Source organism: Rana temporaria, chromosome 3 (assembly GCF_905171775.1).
Source record: "Rana temporaria chromosome 3, aRanTem1.1, whole genome shotgun sequence".
NCBI classification, from domain to species: domain Eukaryota; kingdom Metazoa; phylum Chordata; class Amphibia; order Anura; family Ranidae; genus Rana; species Rana temporaria.
Window position 1 is genome coordinate 380692375 of NC_053491.1, and position 7184 is coordinate 380699558.

The 7184-nt window shown below is 49.9% G+C and overlaps 1 protein-coding gene across 1 annotated transcript in view; it reads right to left on the minus strand.

Annotated features, from left to right (window-relative positions):
- The window catches only part of LARGE1 (LARGE xylosyl- and glucuronyltransferase 1), a 611138-nt gene extending 609736 nt beyond the window's left edge, over window positions 1-1402 (minus strand). The window contains exon 1 of the mRNA XM_040345658.1: window positions 1-1402. This exon is cut by the window's left edge and continues 157 nt beyond it. The gene's annotated coding sequence lies outside the window, so the exon portion shown is untranslated.
- Window positions 1403-7184: the final 5782 nt, after the last annotated feature.

Below are 7184 nucleotides of genomic sequence, written 5' to 3' on the forward strand. Positions count from 1 at the left end.
TGGTCCTGATGCAAGAGTGTTAGGCAATGCACAGCTGCACAAGTCTCAAGAATGGGATGTCTCAGGGGAAGTCAAAGGTAAAGTCTTTATGCACACGAAGAACATTGACTTAGCAAGGTGGAATTATGAGCATGCTAAATTTCCTTTTAGGTGTCATAGCAAAGGCTGGAAACAACATATAAAGGTCTCACTAATATATTAATTAAGGATCTACCTGTCCAACCAGTGGATTTATTTCATGGGTCCCTCTTAGATGTCCTTTCTCCTTTGATGGAGCAAAGCTGATGTCACCAACAGGGTGAGATACTTAGAAGAAGCTCTCCATAAAACAATGTCCTTGCATCTCTTGGCATGTGACAAACTGTTCATTTCCTATAAAATTCACATAGACAGAAAGATGAGAGGGGGTCTGGCTAGGGTGAACCTTCTCTGAAGGCTTTACCACCAGTCTAGATCTCCAGGAAAGTATGAGGAGCTCTTAGGTGCCTTCAAGCCAGCAGTCTCACAAAGACGGTTCCCCTTCTTATAGACCTCTCTCAAACAAAGGGGGGCTCCAGAGAGTATCAGTAATCCTAAAGGAGTGCTGGTCTCACCAATACCGAAGTCTTAGTTTGGCCCCCTGAGGCCATAAGATCTCACAAATAGGGTCTTCTTCCTGGGAGGTCTCATCCAAGTCAGCAGGTGAGCAGATTCTCCAGGATGGGGGGGTCTTCTTTGGGAGGACTCACCAACCAGCCATTCCACCAAACTTTGAGGGACACTGTAAAGTGGGGAAACCCTGCAGTTTTGGGTTCTTGGCCATTTCCTGAGGGGTCTTTCACAAATCCATGGAGTAATAATCTGCTCAGGGTCTCTTTCACAAAGACAAGAGAGTCATCTGTGGATCAGAACTGTCCCTATAGTCCTTCCCCAGGGGGTGCAGGGTGGTCTCACCACACAGGCTAGCTCCAAAGTTTCACGAGGTCTCTGGAAAGTGATGGCCCCTTCAGCACAGGTGCGACTACTGTGGGTGTCAGTGTGCCCAGTGTGGGGGTGCCCGTGTGGGGTGCAGGGTGCTGCCAGTCATGCCAGCCTTTGGAGTGGTGTCCTTCCAGAAGCGGGCTCTGCAGTACAGCTCCGGGGCTCTCCGGCTATCGGCGGTACAGACGGACACCGAGCAGGCCTGCTCCGCACACACAGCCTGCCGCCGCTTCTCCTACACAGCCGGCTTGTAGCAGGGCCCGCCCGGGGACCGGCCCAGATTTCAGCACCACGGAGAGCCGGCGGGAGGAGGAGACAGGAGCCGAGCTGGAGGAGAGAGGTGCCGGAAGGAAGGAAGCTTCCCCGACCACAGACAACAACACGGCTCTGCCTGCTCCTCTCACTGCATCCCCCGGACTTCTACCAGCAGCAGCGGCGGCAACCGCTTCTCACCCTCCCTCCCTGCCTCCTCCTCCCTCCCTCCTTCCCACCGCCGGGGACCGCCTTCATCTCCATCCTCCCTCCCTCCCTCCTTCCATCTCCATCCTTCCATCTCCATACAGAGCCCCATCCTCCCTCCCTCCTTCTATCTCCATCCTTCCATCTCAATACAGAGCCCCATCCTCCCTCCCTTCCCTCCCTCCTTCCATCTCCATCCTTCCATCTCCATACAGAGCCCCATTCTCCCTCCCTCCTTCCATCTCCATCCTTCCATCTCAATACAGAGCCCCATCCTCTCTCCCTTCCCTCCCTCCTTCCATCTCCATCCTTCCATCTCCATACAGAGCCCCATCCTCTCTCCCTTCCCTCCCTCCTTCCATCTCCATCCTTCCATCTCCATACAGAGCCCCATCCTCCCTCCCTCCTTCCATCTCCATCCTTCCATCTCAATACAGAGCCCCATCCTCCCTCCCTTCCCTCCCTCCTTCCATCTCCATCCTTCCATCTCCATACAGAGCCCCATCCTCCCTCCCTCCTTCCATCTCCATCCTTCCATCTCAATACAGAGCCCCATCCTCTCTCCCTTCCCTCCCTCCTTCCATCTCCATCCTTCCATATCCATACAGAGCCCCATCCTCCCTCCCTCCTTCCATCTCCATCCTTCCATCTCAATACAGAGCCCCATCCTCCCTCCCTTCCCTCCCTCCTTCCATCTCCATCCTTCCATCTCCATACAGAGCCCCATCCTCCCTCCCTCCTTCCATCTCCATCCTTCCATCTCCATACAGAGCCCCATCCTCCCTCCCTCCTTCCATCTCCATCCTTCCATCTCAATACAGAGCCCCATCCTCTCTCCCTTCCCTCCCTCCTTCCATCTCCATCCTTCCATATCCATACAGAGCCCCATCCTCCCTCCCTCCTTCCATCTCCATCCTTCCATCTCAATACAGAGCCCCATCCTCCCTCCCTTCCCTCCCTCCTTCCATCTCCATCCTTCCATCTCCATACAGAGCCCCATCCTCCCTCCCTCCTTCCATCTCCATCCTTCCATCTCCATACAGAGCCCCATCCTCCCTCCCTCCTTCCATCTCCATCCTTCCATCTCAATACAGAGCCCCATCCTCCCTCCCTCCTTCCATCTCCATCCTTCCATCTCAATACAGAGCCCCATCCTCCCTCCCTTCCCTCCCTTCTTCCATCTCCATCCTTCCATCTCCATACAGAGCCCCATCCTCCCTCCATCTCCATCCTCCCTCCCTCCTTCCATCTCCATCCTTCCATCTCCATCCTCCCTCCTTCCATCTCCATCCTTCCATCTCAATACAGAGCCCCATCCTCCCTCCCTCCCTCCTTCCATCTCCATCCTTCCATCTCAATACAGAGCCCCATCCTTCCATCTCTCCCTCCATCCTTCCATCTCTATACAGAGCCCCATCCTCCCTCCTTCCATCCTTTCATCTCTATACAGAGCCCCATCCTCTCTCCTTCCATCCTTCCATCTCTATACAGAGCCCCATCCTTCCATCTCTCCCTCCATCCTTCTGTCTCTATACAGAGCTCTATCCTTCCCTCTCCATCCTTCCATCCTTCCATATCTATATAGAGCCCCATCCTTTCATCTCTCCCACCTCCATCCTTCCATCTCTCCCGCCTCCATCCTTCCATCTCTCCCTCCATCCTTCCATCTCTATACAGAGCCCCATCCTTCCATCTCTCCCTCCTTCCTTCCATCTCTCCCTCCATCCTTCCATCTCTCCCTCCATCCTTCCATTTCCATCCCTCCCTCCCTCCATCATTTCATCTCTATACAGAGTCCAATCCTTTAATCTCTCCCTCCATCCTTCCCTCTCCAGCCTTCCCTCCATCCTTCCATCTCTATACAGAGCCCCATCCTTCCATCTCTTCCTCCATCCTTCCATCTCCATCTCTCCCTCCCTCCATCATTCCATCTCCATCCATCTATCCCTCCATCCTTCCCTCTCCATCCTTCCATCTCCATCTCTCCCTCCATCCTTCAATCTCTGTATAGAGCCACATCCTTCCATCCCTTCCTCGATTCTTCCATCTCCATCCCTCCCTCCCTTCATACATCTCCACCCTTCCCTCAATCTTTCCATCTCCATCCCTCCATCTATCTCTATACAGAGCCCCAGCCTTCCACTCTCTCTCTATCCTTCCATCTCTATACAGGGCCCCATCCTTCCATCTCCATCCCTCCATCCTTCCATCTCTTTACAGAGCCACATCCTCCCATCTCTCCCTCCGTCCTTCTACCCCCATTCCTCCCTCCTTCCTTCCATCCCTCCATCTCTGTACAGAGCCCCATCCTTCCATCTCCATCCCTCCCTACATGCTTCCATCTCCATCCCCCTCCTTCCATCTCCATCCCTCACTCCTTCCTTGCATCCCTCCATCTCTGTACAGAGCCCCATCCTTCCATCTCCATCCCTCCCTCCTTCCATGTCCATCCCTCCCTCCATCTCTATACAGAGCCCCATCCTTCCATCTCCATCTCTCCCTACATCCTTCCATCTCCACCCCCCTCCTTCCATCTCCATCCCTCACTCCTTCCTTCCATCCCTCCATCTCTGTACAGAGCCCCATCCTTCCATCTCCATCCCTCCCTACATGCTTCCATCTCCATCCCCCTCCTTCCATCTCCATCCCTCACTCCATCCTTGCATCCCTCCATCTCTGTACAGAGCCCCATCCTTCCATCTCCATCCCTCCCTCCTTCCATGTCCATCCCTCCCTCCATCTCTATACAGAGCCCCATCCTTCCATCTCTCCCTCAATCCTTCTATCTACATCCCTCCATCCATCCTTCCATCTCTATACAGAGCCCCATCCTTCCATCTCTCCCTCAATCCTTCTATCTACATCCCTCCATCCATCCTTCCATCTCTACAGAACCACATCCTTCTATCTCCATCCCTCCATCCTTCCCTCCCTCCCTCCCTCCCTCCCTCCCTCCCTCCCTCCCTCCTTCCACCTCTGTAAATCGCTCCCACCCTTCCAACCCCATCTGTCCCTCTATCTATCCATCCCTGTACTCCATTCTTCTATCTTCATCTCTTCCTCCATTCCACCTGCCATCTTTCCATCCTTTACAGATCTCCCTCCCCTCATCCTTCCATTTCTGTAAATAGCTCCATCCTTCCATCTCCATCCCTTTCTTTATCCTTCTATCGCAGTACATAGCTCCATCCTTCCTTATACATTTCCATCCCTATACCTACACTATATTGTCAAAAGTATTGGGACACCTGCCTTTACACGCACATGAACTTTAATGGCATCCCAGTCTTAGTCTGTAGGGTTCAATATTATGTTGGCCCACCCTTTGCAGCTATAACAGCTTCAATTCTTCTGGGTAGGCTGTCCACAAGGTTTAGGAGTGTGTCTATTGGAATGTTTGACCATTCTTCCAAAATTGCATTTGTGAGGTCAGGCACTGATCTTGGACGAGAAGGCCTGGGGCCTATCGGGTTTGAAGCCCAACCCCTAAAAAACAACCACACCTCATAATCCCCCTTCCACAAAATCATTTGGACAAGTGCACAAAGCAAAGTCCATAAAGACATGGGTGAGTGAGTTTGGGGTGAAGGAACTTGACTGACCTGCACCCGATAGAACACCTTTGGCATAAATTAGAGTGGAGACTGTGAGCCAGGCCTTTTTGTTTAACTTCAGTGCCTGACCACAAAAATGCGCTTCTGGAAGAATGGTCAAACATTCCAATAGACACACTCCTAAACCTTGTGGACAGCCTTCCCAGAAGAGTTGAAGCTGTTATAGCTTCAAAGGGTGGGCCAACTAATTTTTGAACCCTACAGACTAAGACTGGGATGCCATTAAAGTTCATGTGCGTGTAAAATCCAAGCGTCCCAATACTTTTGACAATATAGTTTATTTCTATACTTTCATCGCCATCCGTCCATCCATCATTCCACCCTTGTACAGAGTTCCATGCTTTCAACTCTATTGCTCACTTTATGCTTTCATACTCGTAGAGAGCTCCATTTTCCATCGTCACACTTCTCTCCATCCTTCCATTTTGAACCCTCCCTCCATGCCTGTGCAAAACTCAATCCTTCCATCTTTATACCTCTGTTCTTCCATACCTGTACCTCCTCCCATTTCCATATTTCCCTTGATCTTTGTATCTATCCCTCCCTCCCTTCTTTCTTCTGTCCATTGCTACCACTTCCTCCTTTCTGAGTGTACAAAGTTCCATCCTTCCATCTCCATTCTTCTATAATTTCATCTGTTTATGTTTTTTGTCTTTCCATCTCTGAGAATAGCTTTGTCTTATCTCCAGCCTTCTCCTATATTTTCCATCTATTTCTTCCATCTACCGCCATCTCTCCTTTTATCTCTATACACATCTCTGGATGAATGTCTTTCCTTTCATTTCTGTGCATATCAATCTTGCTATAGCTTAGGGCTTAGAATTTCAGCCCAATTTTATTCAGTTTTTAGGTCACTTCTACCAAATCCCAGCTCCCCTTCATCTGTGTGTATAGCTCTATCCTTCCATCTCCAACCTTTACTTTCTCATATGTTTTACATACTTCATACTTCCAAATCTAGCCTTTCCTCCCTCTTTCCAGCTCTGTATATTCTGAAGCTCCATCTTTCTATCTCTATCCATTTTAACCACTTAAGGACCGGACCAATATGCTGCTAAATGACCCAAGGGGTTTTTACAATTCGGCACTGAGTCGCTTTAACAGACAATTGCGCGGTTGTGCGACGTGGTTTCCAAACAAAATTGGCGTCCTTTTTTCCCCACAAATAGAGCTTTCTTTTGGTGGTATTTGATCACCTCTGCGGTTTTTATTTTTTGCGCTATAAACAAAAATAGAGCGACAATTTTGAAAAAAATGCAATATTTTTTACTTTTTGCTATAATAAATACCCCCTGTTTTCCTCAGTTTAAGGCCGATACGTATTCTTCTACCTATTTTTGGTAAAAAAAAATCGCAATAAGTGTTTATCGATTGGTTTGCGCAAAATTTATAGCGTTTACAAAATAGGGGATAGTTTTATTGCATTTTTATTAATTATTGTTTTTTTTTACTACTATTGGCGGCGATCAGCAATTTTTTTCGTGACTGCGACATTATGGCGGACACTTCGGACAATTTTGACACATTTTTGGGACCATTGTCATTTTCACAGCAAAAAATGCATTTTTTATTGTGAAAATGACAGTTGCAGTTTGGGAGTTTACCACAGGGGGCGCTGTAGGAGTTAGGGTTCACCTAGTGTGTGTTTACAACTGTAGGGGGGTGTGGCTGTAGGACTGACGTCATCGATCGAGTCTCCCTATAAAAGGGATCACTCGATCGATACGCCGCCACAGTGAAGCACGGGGAAGCCGTGTTTACATACGGCTCTCCCCGTTCTTCAGCTCCGGGGAGCAATCGCGACGGAGCGGCTATAAACTAATAGCCGCACCGTCGTCCCGGATCGCTCCCCGAGGTAAGCCGCCCGCCGCATGCAGCAGAGGGGGTCCTGATCGGACCCCCCACCCGCTAGAAGGCAGGGACGTATATATACGCCCATCTGCCTGTACGTGCCATTCTGTGGACCTAAATAGGCGTGCGGCGGGCGTTAAGTGGTTAACCTTCTCTCTCCATTCCTTCCTCCAATCCTTCACTTCTTTATCTTAACCCTATTCTTTTTTTAGCTCCATCCTTCTGTCTTCACTCCCTAATTCTTCATCACTATTAGCTAGATTCAGGTAGCTTTACGCCGGCGTATCAGTAGACGTAACT